At 40.2% G+C, this 23,548-nt stretch overlaps 1 pseudogene; it reads left to right on the top strand.

The window, feature by feature from the left end:
• Positions 1-7,900: 7,900 nt before the first annotated feature.
• Positions 7,901-16,056, top strand: LOC103752240 (annotated as a pseudogene).
• The last annotated feature ends 7,492 nt before the right edge of the window (positions 16,057-23,548 follow it).

Raw genomic sequence — 23,548 nt, 5'->3', positions numbered from 1 at the left:
CTTTAAAGATTTAAAATTTTCATTGTAGAGGTCTTTGGTGTCTTTTGTCAGATTTATTCCAAGATATTTTAATTTTTTGCAGCAATTGTGAATGAGAACATTTCCCTATATTCCTTCTCCAATTGCTTGTTATTGATATATAGAAAGGCTACTGATTTTTGTAGATTGATTTTATAACCTGCCAGTATACTGAAAGTGTACTTTAAGATGGAATCTTAAAGTAGCTTTTAACTGCATTTCTCTAATTACTAAGGATGTTGAGCACTTTTTAAGGTGCTTTTTAGCCATTTTTATTTCTTCATTTGAGAACTCTCTGTTCAGGTCTATCGCCTATCTTTTTATTGGGTCATTTGTTTTCTTATTTCTTTGTTTTTTGAATCCTTTGTATATTCTGGATATTAATCCTCTGTCAGATGTGTAGCTGGTAAAGATTTTCACCCACTCAGTGGATTTTCTCTCCCTTTCCTTCATTATTTCTTTTGTTTTACAGAAGCTTTTCAATTTAATGAGGTCCCGCTTATTGATTATTGACCTTAATGCTTAAGCAGCTGGTGTCCTATTTAGAAAGTCCTTTCCTACGCCTATCTCTTGGAGGGTACTGCCTATGTTTTCTTATAGCAGTTTCTGAGTGTCCAGTTCTATATTGAGATCTCTGATCCACTTGGAGTTGACATTTGTGCAAGGTGGAAGGTAAGGGTCCAATTTCATTCTGCAAATGGAGATCCAGTTTTGCCAGCACCATTTGAAGATGCTATCTTTCCTCCATTTTGAGGGGATTGTAAACTGGTTCAGTCAATATGGAAATTAGCATAGAGATTTTTCAAAAAGCTAAAAATAAAACTACCATATGATTCAGCTATACCACTCCTGGGCATGTACCCAAAGAATTCTATATTCTATCACAGAAATACTGACATTTCCATGTTCTTTCCTGCTCTGTTAACAATGGAAAGAAAACAAAAGCAGCCTAAATATCCATCAACAGATGTATGAATAGTGGAAATGTGGTATATAACAATAGAATTTTATTCTGTTATAACAAAATTACAAAACTTGCAAGAAAATGGAAAATATTATATTAATGGAAACTGGAAAATATTAAGGGAAGTAACCCAGTTCAGAAAGACAAATACCAAATGCTCTCTCTCATATGCAGATCCTAGATTTCAATTTTTATATATTATAGGTATATAACAAGTATGTATGAGAGAGAGAGAGAGAGAGAGAGAGAGAGAGAGGAATAAATGCCAGAAAACTAGAAAGAGGCCCATGAGAGGAAGGAAGATACTTTTAAGGGAGGAGGGTGAGGGAAGTGATACAAACATGTGATATGACAAAGGGGGGATACAGAGAGTGGAGGGTACAAACAGAGGCAGCGCAAGGGTACATAAGAAAACCCATTACTTTGTGTGTTAATTTTAAAAAATTTAAAAAACTAAATGTATAGATTACATTTTAAGAAAACCAATGACACAGGAGTTTTGTGATCTCTGGTTTTGCATCTTTCTGATGCAGTGTGTGTGTGTGTGTGTGTGTGTGTGTGTGTGTGTGTGTGTGTGTGTTCACACACACTAGTCTCTAGAATACAAAAAGAATTCCAGGGTTGGGAGATGGCTCAGCAGGTAAAAGTGCTTGCCTCCACAAGTTGATGCCTGAATTCAGTCCCCAGATCCCACAATGGAAGGAAAGAACCAACTCCCAAAAACTATTCTCTGACCCTCACACAAATGCTGTGGCATACATGCACCCACATTCATTCAAATACACAATAATAACACATACATAAATATGTTTTAAAAAAGAACTCTGATAAAAGCAATAAGAATTAGGCATAGTAATTAGGCAAATTACTCAGATACTTTACAAAAAAAGATATCCAATGGCCAGTAAGCCTATTCTCAACCTCATTAGTAACTTAAAAAACACTGATGAAAATCTCAATAATATACAATTATATACTTCCAGAATAGCTATGATAAAAACACAGTACCAAGAATATAGAACATGGAATGGAAAGATGGCTCAGCAGTTAAGAGCACTGACTGCTCTTGCAGAAGATCAAGGTTTGATTCCCAGCATCTACATGATGGCTAACAACCATCTATAACTCCAGTTCCAAGGGAATTTGATGCCCTCTTCTGACCTCCGAGGGCACAACATGATACGGGTACACTTGCATACATGCAGGCAATACACTCATACACATAAAATAAAAATAATAAATAAAATATATTTTTGGTCTTTTTGAGACAGGGTCTCCCTATAGCCCCCAGCTGGTCTGGAACTCACTAGGTAGACCAGGCTGGCTTTGAGCTCAAAGGGATCTGCCTGCCTCTGCATCCCAAGTGCTGGGGTTGAAGGTGTGCACCACCACACCTAGCTATAAATAAAACACTTTTTTAAAAAAGAATATATAACAATGGGACTGCTTATGCATTGCTAGTAAGACCATATATTCCTAGGGCCTCTGTGGGAAGCCATTGGTATTTTCTTATAAGGTCGAACTTGCTCACACCCTAACAAATTAGCAGTTCCAATTTTAAGTATATATCCTTGAGAAATTCTTTTCATATATACCATGCACATGAACAAGATCACATGATTCTTAATAGCGAGCAATGAGAAAGCACCCAGTATTCCACCAGCAGTGAAATGGATAGATTAAATTTGGCATATTCCTACAACTGAACACCACAAAATGATGAAAGTGAATGAACTCCAGCTACATGTAGCCATGTAATCTAGTAATATAGATATATTAAGCTAAAGAAGCAAGATAAAATGGTTTGGTTTCATTTACATGAAATTCAGAACTAATCAATGCATATGCAAGGAAATGGTGATCACAAAGTTAGAAAAGTGGTCATTTCTGGGTAGACGGAGAGTTCTGTCGTAGGCGGGAGGGGAAGAGAGTAGAGGATGGGATGCTGTCGATATTCTAATTCTTTTGAACTGGATTAGTTTGGGAGTTTTTAATTTGCCTTGTATTATTCTTTGATATGAGTATATGCAGATTTGTATGTATATATACATATATTTATGCAGTTCATATCTACTGGGTATACATAAAAAATGCACTGATCTACTAGTTAGATTAATTTTGTATGGCCATCAATGTTTGAAGAATATGCTGAAAATACAGAATTCTTTGTTCAGAAAAATACATTGTTTGTATGCAATTTTAGAGGATTAATAACTTTTAATTCAATCACAAACAAGAGGGCATTTGGACCCTATGCGAAAAAGTTTGCTATAAAGTCAATGAATTGAAAGTCTCCATCTGTAGGGACTATTTTATGAGTATGGGCTTAGAAACTAAGGGTCAAACTTTTTTTTCTTTTTCTTTCAGACCCAAAATAACACAGTAGCCCAGGACCAGCAACTCAGTCAACTGGATCAGTATACCTCCAATAGCTGTAGAGTTGCATAAGACCAGTCTTTTGAAACCAAAACAGCACAGAGAATACCAGTGCGGTGTTTACTATGCAATAATGCATTAGCTATGCCTGAATTAAAAACAGCTTCATTCTTAGCATCCATTTAAAGCCAAGGCACTGCTGAGAACCCGTTCCCTCAGAATTCTCTTGGAACCTGTGCCCTCCAACAAAAGGCTCACTCTTTCTTTTATTGAAATAGTATATCCAGCATGATTTGTGGAAGTAAAAATTGAGAAGTAAAAGCTGGAAGGATCTGTGTTATCAGATTATGTCCCTTCTGATCCCTGCTGACCTAGAATACCACACACAACCACAAACAGACATTGTCAATTGAATACCATCTGTTGTTTCCAATACAAATGGGATGATCATCATATCTTCATTGTTTCCAGTGAATAATCACTGCTTGAAGCACTTTTGATGTTCACCGTACACACACACACACACACACACACACACACACACACACACACATTATTCTCAGTCTAGGGCAAGGAAGGGTCATAGGAATTAAAGCTATGTTTAAGTAACAAGAGGAACTCAAGGTTCAGTGAGCTTGTTCACATTATAAACAAGCTAAGCTAAGATTAGCTTTTTGGTTGCAAGGTTAGGTAAAAGTCATCTGCCCAGAGTATGTCCATACTGTAAAGGTCATTACCACACACCAGGCCACCTGAAAGCGATGAACTGAGAATTTCTCACAAACTATTTTATACAAACTTAATAATAAAAGAAATTCTGCTTATGAGTTTGGAAAGGATAAAATCCATTGGTCAGAACCTGGAAGTAGACACCAAACAGTTCAGCAATGCATCGATGGGACTGGTAACCAATAACCGATAACTCCAAATAGCACAAATAGTGTAACTTTTATTTGCACAACCCACTTTACTTGAACAGAAGAAATGGTAAGCCCAGTAGGGGGCAGTTCCTAAACTGCATTTTTAAAATATCTAAAGTAAAAAGGACACACGTATACAGCATGAATATAGCTGGAGTATTTCCTCTATCAGAATTGCCTTTGAATATGTCTATGAAGCATTTTCTTGATTATTAAGTGATATGGGATAGCCTAGTGCACTGTGGGTGATGCCAGCCCTGGGCAGGTGACTCTGGGTTGTATAAGAAAGCAGGCTGAGCACAGACCAGAGGAATAAGACAGGAAGCAATGTTCCTCCATGGTCCATGCCCCAACTGGCCTGGAATTTGATATGTAGACCAGGCTGGCCTGGATCTCACAAAGATCCACCTGCCTCTGCCTCTGCCTCCTGGGTGGTGGGATTAAAGGTGTGTGCCACAATCCCTGAACAAATATTCCCTCTCTTTGCAAAAGCTCCAGCTCATGATTGCCTTTCATCTTTCCAGAGATACTGTAGGAAGCCATCATTAGGTTTGTAGGTATAGGCAATAAATAGAACAGTTATTGCGACATCCTGAGCAGGATAACTAATGGTCTTGGAGACAATCATGATTTCTGAAAACATCTAAGGCTTTGAGGCATCAAACAGCCGTCTGAATGGGGAATTGATTTGAACTGGGGCTAGTGGATGGTTGGGTTTCTTTTGAAAGTTATTGATGTATAGCTGTATCAAAAGTAAATCTGTTTATGCCCTTAATATGACTAAGAGTAATCACAGGCATAGTAAATATTCCAAACTACTTTTCTATTCAGGACATTTAAACTAATTATGTAAACTAAACTTACTTTTAGAGTAATTCTGGGAGTAATGCCAGCTCCCCTTTGTTGAACATCACTGTTGTTCAGTTGTGTTCAAAGTTGTGTATCTCTCAGTCAGGCATGGTGGCACGTGCCTATAATCCCAGAACTGAGGCAGAAGAGTCATGAGTTTGAGTCTAGCCTGGGCTATATAATGAGACTCTCAAAATGCCAAGGAATTAGCAAACATTTCTCAAAAGAATCTTTTTTTCCACAACGCTCATTCACTTTAACTTCCTCTCCCAGTTTATCTAAGCAGAAATAGTAATTCGTCTTCATTTGATGATAAGGTGTTGTTTATACTTCTTTTGAAGATAGTTTGTCCATGCTTCAGCCCCTGCTCTGGGTTCCTGCCTGAGTTCCTTTATTTGTGTCCCTCAATGCTGAACCGTCACTTGGAAGTGTGAGATGCAATAAATCCTTTCATCCCAGAGTGTTTTATCACAGCAATAGAAAACTACCTAGAACATACACAATTTCGATTTAAATATGTTTTTAAAGATATATGTGTGTGATACATATACATATATATCTGTATGTGGAATGAAACCAGAAAGATAATTGTGAAGGAGGGAGAAAACTAGAAGACAAGGAATGGGAACAGGTAGGAAGGCAAATGTGAGCCAAACAGAATGATGTATGTATGGAAATGTCCTAATGAAACCCATCATTAATAAAAATTACTTTAAAATTTTTATAGTCTCTGCAGATGCAAATATTTCATGGTCTGGGTCATCTCTAGTATTATTAATAGAACTCTTGAAAGTAGAGATTCTCAGAGTCAGAGATCCTTCTCGGAGCTAGAGTCTTTCCTTAGTGTGACCTCAATGCTTTTCTCTCTCTGATTTGGTACCTTCTATGTTTTTGAAAAACACCATCAAATACATAATGCTAAAAAGTCATAATCACATCATAACAGTCAGAACATCTATTTATTCACATGCTTCATTTCAGACAGAATTAACAGTTTCAAGTTCACATATAGCAAACATTTCATGAGCCTAATGAATAAACTGCTTAGAGAGCCACAATTAGACTCTACCCAGTGCAGGTTTGGGTAGGTATAGGCAGGTTGAACTCCAAAGTCCATTGCTATGAATGGCTGATGGTCATGCAAACAAACATCTAGGAAATGCCTTTCTTCGGATTCTTCAGTATACTTTGCCCTTGATTGCATCGGAGTACACGTAGGGTCAAGGCAGGATCTTCAATGCCCTCACTTGCAGTGCCCTTCCTCAGTTAGGTTCCTCTATTATAACTGCTGGCCAGGCCTGGTGGCACACACCCTTAATCCCAGCACTCAGGAGGCAGAGGCAGGCAGATCCCTGAGTTCAAGGTCAGCCTGGTCTACATAAAGAATTCCAGGTCAGTTGGAACTATATAGTAAGACCCTGTCTCAAAAAATAAAATAAAATAAAATAAAATTGTTTGCTAATTACTTGAGTCTAGTAATCATGGGTTAACTCTATAGATTTTCTTTTTGTTCTTATTATTTCCAATAGTTCTTTTTTTCCAATAGTTCATTTTTATCTCCATTGCCTTCTTCACTGAAGCTTCATTTGAGCCACGTACCCTGTTCCATCTCTGTGCTGCTATTTCTTAGAGTGCTTTTTGCTTTTTAAATTCCTTTTTCTAAATTCTAACCTGTGCTTCTGCTACCTTAATGCATCTTTAAATCGTTTATAGTGAATTTGCCAAAATTCCTAAAAATACTTGAGTCTACACGATATTTGCTTACAGTTGATATAAACATTCCCATAAGAACCAGTATGGCTTTCTTGTGCTCGCTACATCTTGCCCATTTGTGGGCTCTGGTGATCGTATGAAAGCCTTAACCCACTGGCAGCTCTCTCTTTAGAAGTATATGATTGTGCTAAAGCTGGTAATACTGTCCTTCTTCCTTCTTTAAGTTTCTCTTCAAATGACATGTAAATCTACATTAAAACTGTTTCATAATTAACTCCGGCTTTGCTTCATTAAAAAAAAGTCCTTGGCTCCTAAGCCACTTCCCCTGATTCCCTTTGTTATGACAGCATCAGAGTATTTTTTAAAATTATTATTTGATAAATTCTATCAAACATACAGAAATAAAAGCATTTTATTCAGAGAAATCTCTTGTTGCTCTCTGGGATCATTTTATAATGACCCTCTTGTTTTCCCGGTTTAAAAGACTTGATGGCCAGGATGCGTTCACATGGGTTAGCGGCCTCTGTATTATCTGATGTGTCTCATTGTGCACAGCAGGTTCACCGTTCTCCTTTACTGATTTACTAAATATGGCATGCCACCAATTTACCAATTTTTTTCTTCATACTAAACCAATCTTTGTCTTTGGTAGGAAATTTAGGTAACATAAATAAACAAAAAGTAATATATATAATATAAATTATATTAACCTAAAAGTAGTTACTTTTGTATATTTTTACATATTTTCATAACTGGGGAGGAGGCTGGCAGTGCTGACTACTCTTTCTGAAAGAATCTACCTTTTATGGCCACTGTCACTTATGCAGCTTTATTTTGTAGTCTGTGACCCTATTCCACGAGTCACATGGATTAGGACCAAGATGAATACCACACCTGTATTAGTCAGAGTTCTGTCGAGAAAACAGATACCACCCTAGGGTTTTCAAGCCAAATAAAGAAGAACTTTAATAAGGAAAGTGGTTACACAGGAAATGGAAAAGCTGAGCAGCCAAACACAGAATGGTGAGGCAATGGAGAGGTGAGCAAGTCAGAGGCAAGCATGGCCCTGGGGCTGAAGAGACAAGAAGGTGATTTCACTGGAGCACAGTTGTGACCAAACAAAAGAAACAAAACAAGAAGAAGCAGAAATTCCCACTGGAAACTGGACCCTCAGAGGAACACTCTGTTTACGGAATACTGGGGGCACAAAAAGACGCAGCCACAGCTGACGACTTCACAGGAAGCAGATAAATAACCAACCACTCCTCTTCTACACTGCAATTATCACCATTGTCTCTCCCTGGCCAAACTTACCCAGAAGCTTTTGGCCAAAGGACCCTGGAATATTATGAGGGCTAGGGATGGGAGTGAGCACAAATAAGCAACTGGTCAGCAACTGTCAATGGCAGACAGTCAATAACTATTGCCATACACACTTAAGCAAAATACAATGAGGAGAAGCTGGGGATGTAGTTGATAGAGTCCTTACCTAGCATGCTCAAGGTCCTAGGTTCAATCTCTAGCAGAACATAAATTGAGCCTAGTGGTTCATGTTTGCAATCCCATCACTTGGGAGGTGAAGGAAGGAGGATCAGAAGTTTAAGGTTATTCTCAACTACATAGTGAGTTTGAGGCCAGCCTGGGATGCATGAAACCTTGTCTCAAACAAACAAAAAAGGTGTGGCTCTTGGTAGGCTGGCTGTGTGCTCCAGTGAAGAAACAATCAGACCAATTCAAGTGGAAAGACACATATAAAACAACTTGCCTGCACTCTCCAAAATGTTAATGTCATTTTAAAAAAGACCAGAGAAATTTTCTAAACTAAAGATCATTAGGGAGAGAGGGCAACTAATTTCAGTATGTGATCACAGATTGAGTACTGGATCAAAAAAAGAATCATATAGCTGGGTCTGATGGAATACGCTTTTAATCCTAGCACTTGGGAGGCAGAGGCAGGAGGATCTCTGTGAGTTTGAGGCCAGCCTGAGCCTGAGCTATATAGCGAGTTCTAAGATATCCTGGGCTGCATAATAAAACCATATCTCAATAAAGAAAAAAAGAAAGAAATGAATAAGTAACAAAAGAGAATCATATATAAAATACCTCATGGGGCAATCATAAAAATCCAAATATAAATACTATATCACATTATATTTATACAGAGAGATTAAATTTCTTGAATGTGGTGATTTGGTTGGGATTATATAAGATAATACTCTTGTTCTCAGGAGACATGTATTATAGAATTTAAAGGTATAACATAGTGTTCTTTCCAACCAGATACATACATATATGGATAGAGAGAGAATGTGTGATCAAACAGCAAACTCTAAAACTGATTTCTTTCAGTGTAAGATGTAGCTACTCAATGCACTTTTTTTGCAGATGTCCTGAAGGTTTAATGTTTTTCAAAAGAAAAAGAAAAAGAAGCTGGCCTCTGATCTTTGATTACTGGCATGAAGTAAAAAGATATATTGAACCAAACAGTTCTTAGGAATTTGATACTAGAAATTCGAAAAGGATTTGCTAGCTAGCAGCAAACACTGGGTAGGACATAAAAAATCTGAGTAGAGAAAGGCAATAGCAAGCTAAAATTGGGTGTAAACCCAACTGACAAGGTGAAAGAGAAAAAAAGCAGCAAACCACTGGAAAACAGCCTCCAGCGACATTTCTGTCCCTCTAAGCACCTGCCACTCCTCCCATGAAGAGATGAAGGCTGTTCCTCTTCCCTGCCTTTGGAACTGGTCCTGAGACTTCTTTTGACCAAAGAATGCATCAGAATTGGCCATGTACTAGTTCTGAACCATCTGGAAACCTCACACCTGCTTTCCCTCTTTTGGAGCTCTGAGCCATCCTGTAAAGAGGGATGTCTATTCTGCTGGTGAGCCTGGCTTGGCCAGTGTCCCCAGCTATTCTCACACTTCAGCCAAATCTAGGTCCTCCAGCCCTAGTCAAGCCAACCCAGCCACCACCTCATGGAGCAAAGACAAACTATTCCCGCCAATCCCTTCCCAAATTGCAGCATCATGTGCCAATAAATAAAGGGAGGTTGCTATTTAAAGCCACTGGTTGGGGAGATTTGTGAGACAGCCAATAGCAAAACAGAGCAGACATACAGAGATGCCTGTGGGGGAAAGTGAAAAGCTGTAACGTTTATCACTCTAGTTCATTCTATGATTTGATTCAAAACAACTGCAACTTTCTTGAGTTGCGCCAAATAGGTCTGGGGTCCTTGCAACCAAAAATATTTCCCTTGGGAAATATCGTTATTTTCCAAAGATTCTGAATGAATATTTCTTTATTTCTTCTTGTCTTCCTATCATTTGCCTTTCCTTTGGGTAACAGCACCTGATTTTAAAATGCTGTGCTGTGAAATGCACTGAACAAGCAGAAGAGGGAAATTAAATCCGTGGCACTGCTGAAGCATGATACTAGGATATTCTGTTGGGATTTCACTTAGAAAACCTGGCAGCTCTTTTGGAGTGTTCTCCTCCTCCCCAGTTACAGTCTCTTCGCCCCCTGTGATGAGCTCTGTGCTAAATCCTTGACATTCTTTCTTTAGTTTATTACTTTTATATGCATCTCCAGGCAATGTAACACGTAGTTTTACAAAACGGAGCAGCAAGCGCCAACCTAGGAGAGGAAGAAAAGAGTAATACTGCCACTGTAGAGGATTACTCCGTGGGGGAAAATAAACGGAGCAGTCAGGCTCTGGGTGGTTGTCTGGCTTCTGCTTCTCTGAACATTTACAAGAGCCTTTTATGGGAGAGCATTGAGCAAGAGGGTGAGTAACACTGGCAAACACTGAGCTCTGCACAGTTGAGACATGTAATGGCACAGAGTATGGCCAGGCTTTAGATGTTGGGCCAGATTGCAGTTAGAGAGATGAGGCTGTTCTAGTGTTTGCCGTTCACCATGGCTTCCCCTTTACCTCCCAGGTGAGGTCAAAGCTGAATATTTCTAAACAATAGGCACAGCACACCCAGCCAGCCAAAGGTAGGAATTCATTAACATGTGATCAAAGTAAGATTAGAACAGAGAACACTCTCGGCCACACTCTGTGTATTTTGTCCTTGGTTTAAAAGTTAGCATGATGAAATGGGAATGGTGGCACACGACTGTAATCCCAGCAATCAGGAGGCAGAGGCAAGAGGACCATGAGTTCAAGGCCAGCCTGGGTTACAGAGTAAGGTCCTGTCTCAAAAATAATTAGAAAGAAGGAAAAGAAAAGGAGAAAGGGAGGGAGGGAGGGAGGCAGGGAGGGAGGGAGGGATTAACAACAGTGCAGGAATGGTGAAGGGAGCCCTCCAGGCACCATTCCGTGGAATCCTGGGATTGCTTCAGTCTGCAGTGCTTAAGGGTCATCCTGGACTCCTGCTTTTCCCTCACTCAGGACTCTCTTCACCACTGTGCTGTCTGACATTCATCTGTTGTTTCCCAGGCTCTGCTTGTTTGTTTTTTTCTCTTGTCCTCCAGGAGTCTTGAGAAAGGATACAAGAGAAGCAACTCTCACACACCAGAATATGTATCTATGTATTTATTTTGTCCTTATTTATGACTGATAATTTAACTAGGAACAAAATTCTGAGGAATTGTTTTCTTTCAGAAATTAGAAGGCATGGCTCTGGAATCTTCTTGCTTCCATTATTGTTATGCACACAAAGCCAAACCTGATTAGATAGATGATAGATAGATAGATAGATAGATAGATAGATAGATAGATAGATAGATAGATGATAGATAGAAAATAGATGATAGATGATAGATATAGATAGTAGATAGATAGATGATAGGTAGATAAATGAGATGATAGATAGATAGATGATAGATTGATAGTAGATAGATGATAGATAGATCTGTGTTCTCTCTCTCCTCCTTCCTTCTCCACCCCCTTTCTCTTCCTCTTGCCTTTTAAACTTTTTTTTTTTTTGAGACGGGGTATCAGTGTATAGCCCTGAAGCTGTATCTGTTTCTTCTTTGAAGACCTGCTACCTCCCATATTCTAGGTTCATGGGAGTGAACTCACCATATGCTGATTCTTTTATCTTTATAACATGCCCAACCTGCATGGGCTTCAATTTCTTCACCCATAAAGCAGGGATGATTGAGGCTATTTCATTAGTGTTGCCCAAGTTATACCTTAAATCATGGAACCCAGACTCATAATTGGACACATAATCAGCTCAATAAATTTCAGTTGTAATCATTGTTACATAGTTCAGGTAGGATTCATACCACTTCTCCAAAGTGAGGACAGAGTCCAGGAGTACTTGATTCAAAACTGGGATTCCTACCAGAATGAGTTTGAAAGAAATTCTCTCTCTCTCTCTCTCTCTCTCTCTCTCTCTCTCTCTCTCTCTCTCTCTCAGAACATAATTCCAGAGTTGCTGAAAGTCCTCTTTTATTACATTTGTAGAAAGTCTACCAAAAGCAAAATCAATATAAAATACAGTAAAACTGAGCCAAGGGCTGGGGATGGATCTTACAGGTCTAACATATGTTGCTTACCTAGCATGCAAAGAGATTGGGACGGAGGCTGGATAAGAGATGAAAATGGATTATTGCTAATGCTGTATCCAGCCTTACTTCAAAGCATTATGTCTCTCTGGAATTTCCAATACTACTATAAGTTAATACATTCCTTTTCTTTCTTTTAAGACATTTTTAGCTGAATTTTCATTACTTGCTACAGAAAGACTCTTCTGTAATACCAAAAATTTGAGAGTATACATTTTAAAGCCTATGTATTTAGCCTGGCATCACATTATCATATTTTCATATTATTATGATTAATCATCATTATTTTATGTCTTGGATTATTTTATGGTGGACATATTAATGGATATTATTATTAATTTTTCCATATTATAAATAACATTAGAATGAGGCTACCACTAAATTTTTATGTTTTCTGAGAATAAATTTCTAGATGTAGAACTTCCAGGTCAAAAGTGAGCTGTGATTTCACATTCCTCTTGTAGTAGGCTGTTAGTGGATGATGGAAAACTTTCTAATGTTGGGCAGCAGTCAGTCTTCTCTGAGTGACTACATTCCCCACAGCCCCCTTCCCTGAGATCCCACATTGTGCACGGCAGAGGCTTTGCCTCTTGTGTTGGGGACAGGAGCGATCTCTGCCATCTGCAGATGCTGGTCTTAGGAGGACTGATTCTCTAGACTGGACCTCCCACCTCTCCTGCGGGACAGCTGCAGTCCTCACTCCACATGTGGTCCTGGGTGTCCAGGCCTTGATGTTGGACCTCTCCCATTATCAGGCACCAAGAGGTTTTCCATTGTTTTTCTATTACTCTTCTACAGTCCCAGTATGCCTTCACCTGTGCCCTAATTAAACTTTTAGAGATAAAAATCAGTCTGGGAAGTTAAAAAAAGAAATAGAAAGTACTGTAATAACCAAATTGATATAATTCTCAAACTAAAAATATGTAATTATATCTTTAAATATAAGTTCTCAATTCTATGTCTACTATAATTTTTGAATATCATTTACTGACAAAACCATATTTCCAAGCTTCAACAATAATGTGAAATTTGTCACTGTTCCTATAATGTGAATTTGCCATTCACTCCCTTTCCAAATTCTCAAACCTATACAAAATCTTTCAATGGAATCATTAAAATGGCAAAATTAACTCCATTTTGTTCTAGCTGACTTTTGTTTTACCCTGTGTTTCTGCCTAGCCAGTCCCACTGCAGCCAGCCAGGCAGAGCATCTCATGGAGGCAATTTCAGGGAGCACGTTGTTTCTACAGTACTGGGGAACTTACAAGTAGCCAGATAGCATGTCCAGGTAGTATGCCCTCCCACTCAGCCTAATGGAATCTTATTGTTAACTGAAAACCTCTTTATTAACTGAACTGCCCCTGGTCTGGTGTAACTGTGGTTATTGGCTTTGCCTCTGGCATGATATAATTGTGGTTTTAAGTTTTATAAACCCTTCCCTGCTTCTCCTCAGGGTCAAGAGTTCTTTTGGGCATTAGCTCCCTCTCTGACCACCAGCTATTAATAATAGACTCCTAATTCGACCATCACTATGTGGCATTCCTCTGTGCATCCTGCTCAGTATTACAATTGTGTTACTTCTTAAAGAAAGCAATGCTAATAAAGTATTTTAAATTTTTTTAAAGTTGCACATGATATGTCTATATGTTTTGCTACATATAGAAAATTGGCATCCCTCCCTTGAAAGGCAGAACTAATTTACTCTCATACAGTATGAGAATGCCTATTTTCTCCATTTATTGCTTGCAGTGCTAGTAGCTTTCTTAAAATCACTGCCTGGTAATCATATACATCCCCAGTAGTATCCAATTTTACTTTGTATGTCTTTATTATGTGAGTCATCAACCATACATATATTTCATTTTCTTAATATTTTATTTATTATTTTTAAAAAATTTATGTGTATGACTGTATTACCTACATGTATGTAAGCACACCTGCGTCATGCAATGCCCATGAAGGTCAGAAAAGGGTGTCTGATCCCCTGGAACTGGAGTAATGGATGATTGTTAGCTGCCATGTGGGTGCTGGGAACCAAACCTGTGTCCTCTGCAAGAGCAGCCAGTGCTCTTGACTGCTGAGCCATCTCTCCAGCCCCATGTCTGAGTTTTCAAATAAAATTTATAAGAAATTTACTTCCTTTTTATAACTGACATACTACTTATACCTAATCGTGAGTTTCATAAAGATATTTTCATCCAAGTAGATCATGTACTTCATAAGTTTTTGTTACATATTATTTTATAACCAAGTAACATACACATTTATTATAACTTTGTTATAGTTTATCTTTTTATTATAACTTCACTACAATTTACATTTTTTAAAAGATAAAATAATTTAAGTGGACATATAAAAAATTCAAAATATCCTCTTGATGGGGGTGTGTGAAACACCTGCCTCCTCTCCTATTGTTTCTGTGAAGAGGAGAAAGCTTCATCAGTACAAAGTTCCAGGTATCAGGAATGATGAAAACACACATCTAATTAGTCGATAGAAAAGAATAAAATAGGAATGCTTGATGTAGCTCCTCCAGGGTTTCCTGCTCGGGAGTCAGAGTGCCAATAGAGAGCATGAAATTTCTTCAAGCTCTTAGTTGCATGAGGTGGGTCAGGTGACTTAACATGGGCATGTGCAATTATTATTGCTATATAACAAGTTAATTCAAAACATAAAGGCTTCTTTTACTAATGGATTCTGTGCATTAAGATCAGTCATCTAAGTACAGCATGCTCCTGCAGGTTCTGAGTCTGGGCATCACATCATTCCACCAGCTCTTAGTTCCTATTCTGCAGATGTTGATGCCCTCAGACTACTCTGAGGATGAGGCTCCTAGTGACCTGGCACTGCTGTGGTACCCAGTGGCTCTGAGCTCCCACATCCAACCTGTCTCCTGCCTGCATCAGGCTCCTGTCCACCACCCAGGTCTCCATGCTGAGTCACTGGCTAGGGTAGCTTCAACCCAGGAGGTGAAGCACGTAGTCAGACTATTGGGGCGCCCCATCCTCCTCCATCTGACTATGAATCCCTGGCCTTCACAGCCTCAATGTGGGACTCAGCCACTTGTGAGGACCCAGACTCCTCCCATTAAGACTCAAAGACTCCTGGTTGATGTGTCCAGACTCTCTTTTGCCACTGAACATTGCTTCATGTCTTGTTCTCTCCTGGTTCTCAGACATCTCCCTCTCTGGCCAGTGTCACTCTCAGAGGGGCAACCCCTGCCAGGAGTGAGGGTGCCACTGTTGGACTCCTGTGCTTATGACCACCTCTACCACATAGGCGCTGATGTGCCCCAGCTGAGCGCATAGTGCTGCCAGGAAACCTGTGTGCTAGCTACCACAGGGGCCACAAGGATGCCCACCAGGTGTATCCACCTGTAGACGTCCTCCAGAATCCAAACCCCAGCACCTTACCTCCCTAGAAACCAGGACCCAAGAAGTCAAAGCCCCCAACCCAGAAGTACCATCCCAAGGAATTGGACCTAGGAAAACAGTCTTCAAAGATCTTGAGAGGAATAGGACCTAAGCTCATTGTTTTTTCCTGCAGAGTGACTCTGGGGGTTCCTAACCTGTATGGAGTCCCGGCACTGGGTCTTAGTGGGTGTGGTGATCTGGGGGCAAGGGCTGTGCCCTGCCCAACTGTCCAGGTGTCTACTCAACCAAGTGTAGTCCCTGGGTTCAGGTTCACCTCAGCCTCTGATGCTGGTGGGTTCACTGGTGCTGATCTGGAACCTTCTGGCCCATTCTGCACAGCCCTTCTCCTGATGACCTGAGGTTGCAAGGCTGTCCCATTAAATTTTTGCCTTCCCACTCTCTGTTTAACACTCACCGCCCCCCAGCCCCCAGCTTCCTGTCCCAAGATGGCACCCAGAAGCCCTTCCCCTCTGTGGTTAACTCTCTGCAATCAATTCTCCACAGCAGGTGCTGCCCCTTGGAGGAACCAGGCCCCTGGGACACATTCCACCCCTTTCCTCTGCTCTTACAATCTTTCTACCAATCTTCTGCTAAGGTCCCTGAGCCTTGGAAGGGGTAAAAGATGTAGGGTGACCTCTCTTGTATCATGGCAAGATAATGACTCCTTGGGCCTCCCTAGTATTCGTCTCTAAGTTGTGGCCATTGAGCTATCTCAGTGGTGTTTCTTTTAATATAAAGACAAATAGAAGGAAGTAGACACATCTAAACAAACATGAATGTAAATACAAATGCCTAGAAGATATCCCAGTAGGAGTACTATATTCATTAAACAGTATACTTGTACCCACTAGGGCCTGTAGCCTTTCTCAACACAAGGCATTGGCCTGGTCTACAGCACCAGATGTGTGTTCCACCCCTAAGAGGGGGCCTTATCCAATTAGAAATTTGTCAATTGTGTGTATGTTGGTCAAGCCATTATTGCACTTGCAGGCATTGCTTGGCATGTCCATAGTATGCAGCATGCAGGGTCCATTGTTGAGTGGAATCATAGGGGATTCTTTCTTCCCCAACCATCTGCATAGTGCCTTCTGGCACTATGAATATCATCCATCTAGTGGCATGGAGTTTTTGGCTTAGTCTCAGCTCCATCTCTTTTTTTTTTCCTCCTACACTCACAGCATGCAGTGTCTTCAGCAACATGGCCTTACCAACCATTCTAGTGTACAACCGACATTAATGGCAATAGCCTTGGTGAGTTTGAGAATCTCCAGGATCTCTCTCTGACCAACAGCTCATGGAGGGGAGCCCACCTCTGGCACTGTAGATTTTCTTAACAGTCATAGAGTTTGGGAGTCTCTGTCTTCATCTTACCCAACCATAAAACTTCCAAGAATCTTACAGCTATAGCTGGCCTTTGTTTCTTCAGGTATCTTTCAAATGGGTTTCACATTTGTAAAACACTTGAAGGAAGGTTAACATTATATATTAAATCAATCATAGACAAGGTCTCACACAGCATGGAAAGGTTTTATCCATTCGAATTAACTGTTTTCTCCATAGAGCCTTGTTAGGTGCCATAGCATGGGTACAAGGCATCAATTTGATTAGCTCTTTACCAACTTTAGTTATCCCTTGGAGTCATTTCGCACTTGGGGGATTTTACATGGAGTCTCTTTGTACTCTTTTATTCTTGATACACTTACAGGCGTTGGCTCCAGTTGCCTGACCCTGCACTGGGCTAAGGAGGCAGGGGGGTTCTCTTGTCCCTGATGGACCTGTTGGTTCCCTGAGTCAGGCAGGCCATGGGTCTGCCTCCTGACTGTAGCCATATCTGTCATCTCTCCATTGACCACACCTGGCTGATAGGGGAGCCCTTGGTGGGAAAGACTGCTCCCACCCTCAGTACAGCCTTTATCAGAAGAGAAATACACCTTATCTAATCTTTGGGGATTTTTAACCACCCCTGGGACAGTTTTTATCCTTTGAACGCCTTTGGGAAACTTGTTTTAAAGCCTTCCAGAAACTCCTAACAGTCAGGGGAAGCTGAAAAGTTTACAGAGGTCCTGGCAGATCCAGTTGAAGAGCTTGAAAGAGAAAAAAAAACGGACATTTTTAACTTGTGTAAGGTCCAAAGACTCAGAGGAAAAGACAGATAATAGTAAAAAAGGAAATGACTAAAAAATAAAAGTAGCTAAAGCTGCCCCTCAGATTCAACTGTTGATACCAAAGGAAAAAAAAAAGCTAACAGTGCTACAGCTAGGAAATATTCCACACTGGAACTGTTAAAACTAGGAAAAACTTGGAAGCAAGCAATCAAAGAGCCCCTAGCCACGTGGCTTGTGAGAGTGTGGGACATGGGAACAAATGATGTCAGTCTAAGTCCTTCAGAAGCTTCACAGCTGAGTTATATAACCACCCATTCATCCATGTGATTTAGGCTGTTCAACCTAGGCCAATGCAAGGAGGAGCAGTCCTTAATGGGGTGGCCAGTTGAGGTGTTAAAGATACATGGTCATCGCCAAGGGAGACCAACATGATTAGCAGGGGCTGGAGGACTATAAAAGGAAGGGCAGGCATTACTGAGAGAACTAGGTAAGAGAAAAGCAATATATGATGTCCAGTTCACTGGGCCAGATAAGACTGTGTTCACCAGAGATATGAAAGAAAGCTTAATTCAACTGGGACTTCAAGAATGGTATGGGGTTTTACTAAGCTCTTTAATGGGACAGGATCTTTTAAAGTGAGAGAGGCTTTGGCAAATCTAATGATTCTGACCAGCATGTAAAACGTGTCTGCAGAATAACAGGGGCTGGTTCACATGGAAGCACCTCAAACTCAGGTCAGGAATTTAATCTGGTGGCTGGATTTTATCTGATCTGGTTTGCCAGAATTACTTACCACTAGTGCCCTTGTATTCCTCTCCTCATGGCCTGGACCTAGACCTCTCACCTTGCAGCTCAGGGCTCCAAAAACAAGTGTTCAGTCAACTCAACAGAATCTTTTCTGATTTAGCATCAGAATCCACACATCATTTCTGTCATAGCCAATGCGTGTTACAAAGATACCCAGGTTCAGTGCAAGGGGAGGGCATAAAACCACACCTATCAATGCACAGAGTGCTAAAAAAAATCTGTGGATGTGTGTGTGCTGTATATACATGCTTGTGTGGACATGTGCTTGCACACATGTGAGTGTAAGTACACATGTGGGGGAAGGAGTGGAGGCCAGAGGTTGATGTCAAGTGTCTCCTCAATTCACTCTTCTGAGGATGTGTGTTTTTTAAAATATTTTTTTAAGATTTATTTATTCTTATTTTATTTAAATGAGTGTTTTCCTGCATGTAGTTATGTGTACCATGTGCATGCCTGGTGCCTGCGGAGGCCAGAAGATGGCATCAGATCTCCTGGAACTAGAGTTAGAGATAGTTGTGAGCAGCTATATAGAGGCTAAGAACTGAACCAAGGTCCTCCGTAAGAGCCCCCAAGCATTCTCAACTTCTGAGCCATGTCTCCAACCCCCTTGAGGATGTATTTTAAAACCAATGAAAGACATAGTGCAAAGACCCTAATATATCTCAAGCGAGGGACGATAACATTAAAAAACAGACAAGGAGTAGAACTTAAGTGCTACCAGGCTTCTCCTCACTGTACTTTCAAACAACAGTAGTCTTCAAATAACGGACCCCAATTCTCCACAGTGGAAAGACACAGGAAAGAAGAAAGGGGGTGGAAAGGGAAAATCTCCCACTACCCTGCCTTCTATCCTTCTCACATGGGCCCTAGCAAGCTTCCAGAGAGCCAGCCCCATAATCAATCCCAGACTTGGCTTGATTTCTTCCCTTTCCCTAATCTGGACCTAAAGTTTCAGGACAAAAGCTTAAAAGCTTTTCATCCTAACATCCTCTCTTGTGTTATTAAGCTAAATCAGAACTAAAAGACATTTTTAAATTCCCACACAAGGTTGAACCCTCTGTGCGGAGGAATATTTTTTTTCTTTTCAACCCTTCATGTCTGTTTGTTTCTTGAAGATTGTCCATGAGCTCTGGGAGCACAAGTATGACAATCCTTTCATGGGAAGGACCAGTGGTGGGGAGAGCCCTTGGGACTCCATGTGAGCGTCCATTCACAATTCTCTTTGTTCATTTGACACACTGAGGGACACGTTCTGAGCAAACACCCTCCAATTTTTTGACAACAATAAGGTACATAAACAGATGAGCATGCTTTATCATCCAAGTTTCTGTAAAAATTCTGCCAACAATGAAGTTTCTCCTTTGTCATAATATTGATCTTTTGTGAAGAGGGTAGAACTTCGTATAATTTATTTAGTCTGTGACCTGCATCTTTTTTTCCAAGAAAGAAAAGAAAACCCTACAATTTTATGATGGATGCTATGTAGTTTTTAGGCTCATGAAAAGAAATTTAAATGGTATTCTCTAAAAGTCATCAGTTGGGAGTATCTTAAGTCTCAGTAATACAAGAACACCTAATGTAGTTTTAAATTTACCAGAGACACTATATTTTAAGGATTCCAGAGTTGAGAAATTGGCGTAGTGGTACACACTTGTAATCCCAGCACTTAGGAGGCTAAGGCAGGAGGGTTGTGAGTTCCAAGTCAGTCTAGGCTATGGAAAGACCCTAAAAAAAAGAACCCCAAAACTAAATAAAGGCTGACACAAAGCAGGAGTCTGACCCTCGGAGCAGAGATCTGGGCTGGAAGGAAATAATGAGTCTCTGAACCTCCTTCCCCGTGCAATGCTGTGATTCAACCTGCACTTCCTCAGTAGCCTCTTAACAGCCGGGGATTCCACTGATCTCCAATCTACTGAAACAGCAGCAGCAGCAGGGAATTTTCTAAAATGTTTCACTCTGGCTCAAAACCCATTCCATCAGCTTGAAGGTAAAGCTTCCCAGCAAGGCATTTGCAGCTGTGTTTCCCTGGCACTATCAGACTGTGGATGCACTGGCTGATCAGATCAGTCAACCTGTCATAAACAGGCAGGACTCACCAGAACATAATCATGAAAACACTTCATTTTAATTCTCCACTGTCTTCAACTCTGCATCTCTGGAGTAAACTGCAATCTGTATGTATCTTTTAAAGTTTTAGTAAAATATAATGTACACACAGAAAACTGCCCATATCATATGTGTAGAGCTCAATAAATTTTTACAAACTAAATATAATTGTATAATTCACATCAAAGATTCTAAAGCTTGGGCTGGAGAGATGGCTCAGCAGTTAAGAGCACTGGCTGCTCTAGCAGAAGACCAAGGTTTGAATCTCAGCACCCACAGCTAACAACCGTCTGTAACTTCAGTTCCGGAGGATCCAACGTTCTCTTCTGACCTCCATGGGCATTGCATGACAGAAGTGAACATACACACATGCAGGCAATACACTCATACACATAAAATAAGAATAATAACTTTTCTTTAAAAAAAAGATCCTAAAGCTTTTCATGTCATTCGAACAATGAAAATATCCAGTATAAAAGTTCTCCTGAAACCAGGCAAGGCAGCGCATGCCTGTAATCCCAGCACTAGGAACGGAGGGTCAGGAGAATCAGAAGTTTAAGGTCACTTTTGGCTATGTGCCAAGTTTGAAGCCACCCTGGCCTACATAAGACCCTGTCTCAAAAAAAAAAATCCAAACAAAAAGTTCTCATTTGATCCTTTAATCTGTTGTCAGATTTCCATTTCTCATGACGTTGAACATTTATTCCTCTTTCCCCAGATCCAGGCATGACTGATGCTCAGAACCCTGCAAAAGGGAACGTGGAGAAAGCGGTCTGTGTCATTAATGTTTTCTCCATTTCTTCCTCTTTCTATCCCCCATTTATCACCTTTCTCTGTCTCCCCCAGACTTACTATGGAAGGAAGGATGGCACGTGGAGGGCGAGGGTCAGACGTCACTCTGTGCTCCTCCCAGTCTCCACATGGTACTCTAAGTGCATGAACCTTGCACCAGATTCATACCGGCCTGTTTCTGCAGCTCTACCACTACCCAGCATCCACAGGGAAGTTGGATTCTTCTTCTAGAAAGTCCCCCACCACTTTAGAGTGACTATTTCCAGACCACTAACTTGACCATGCTGGGCTACTGGCTCCTCAAAGACAAAAGCTGTATACTCTCTTTCTAATTGATCCCTTTCTTCTGTTTCATATTCTCTAAAAATTATCCAAAATTACTTGTTAAATCATGGCAAGACTATCTTTATTCAAGACCATTACAACAAGTATAGGGGCCACTGCAATGAAGTCTGACAGTGGGAGAGAAAGGTGGGGCTCAATTTTAAATACAGGACAGGAGATGGGCATTTGTAGCCAAGGAGCAGCATAGGAGCTTGTGGGTGGAAAATTACTAAGAGAAAACGTCGGGGCTATGGGAGTTTCTGGCTAAATCGATTTAACAGGATTTTTGCTGAGGGATGGTGGGTGATAAGGAAGGTAATTAGATGTTGGATGAAGGGTTCTGGCTAAACTGACTTAGCCCGGTTTTTGCTAAAACTGGATTTTACAAGAATGCACCAGTAGTGCTGGCAGAAGATTTGAAAACCCGACTAAAGATTTGCCAAGCACAGAATCTTTGTCAACATACACTAGAATAGAAGGATTACAACTAATAAATGTGAAGGCAATGACAGAATTAGAAAATTGTCATTTTAATCCCTACTTAAATAATGGATCTGGGCAATGGCCATGAACAACTGCTAACATTGCCAGGTGAATGGCTAATGAGGCATCCTATATCGGGTGGATTAAGCTGGTAATGCCTGAACCCAATGGTTCAGATGCTGTGTTCCTCCTGATATGATGCAACAGGGACATCACAGTAGAACCTGCGAGCATTCTTGGATGGAAAAAAACAAAACCTGGATGTAAATCTACTCAAATATTTGAATTTATTTGCCTCGCTTTACAGAGATTGAGGAGAGACACAAGCTAAACTACACCATAAGAATCAGCAAAAATCCAAGCAGGAAATTTTACAGGACAAATGACTCAATAGGCCAACAAAGACCATGAAAGGTGTGACTAAAAAGGGATAGCACTGGGGAACTGGTGGGGGACTGTTCTGTATTCTAACTGTGATCATTTGTAAATTTGTCATTACTATAACAAAATACCTGAGGCTAGGTACTTGAAAAGAAGATTATTTGGGGTCACAGCTTTGTTCCGAGGTCCCGAGGTAGCATCTGATGATGGCCTTCTTTATTAACATACTCCAGAGGCAGCACAAGGCATCACATGGTGAGATGCAGGCAGTGTCTATTTATCTGTTCTCTCTCCCCATTATCACATCACCAGGATTCAATCATAAGGGTTTCACCTTGATGACCTTTTCTTATCTTGACCACCTCCTAAAGGCCCTATGTATAAATCCAGGTTTCACCTTGATGACCTTTTCTTATCTTGACCACCTCCTAAAGGCCCTATGTATAAATCCAATTTTCTTTTTTTTTTTAAATGATTTATTTAATAACAACATACTTAGAAGAAGCATATCATTACAACACAATTGACATATTCAATAACGTTTTCCTGAGGTAGGATGCATCTCTTTCAAATTTGGCTGTAAATTTTTAGGTTTACAGTTGAATTATTACAGTTATACAATATTGTACTCAGTATAAACCAACAACTACTTTTTAAAGTACCTTTCTATATAAGTCTTCATGTCATTTACAAGTCACAGATACATCAATAAAATCCATTGCAATTAGATTACTATAAAAGAACATCAATTGAAAAGTTTATTTTTAATACTGTGAATAA

The sequence above is a fragment of the Nannospalax galili genome, unplaced genomic scaffold (assembly GCF_000622305.1).
Source record: "Nannospalax galili isolate Female #2095 unplaced genomic scaffold, S.galili_v1.0 scaffold146, whole genome shotgun sequence".
NCBI lineage: Eukaryota > Metazoa > Chordata > Mammalia > Rodentia > Spalacidae > Nannospalax > Nannospalax galili.
Note: the sequence above shows the minus strand (reverse complement) of the source record. Positions and strands in the feature narration are given on the sequence as shown.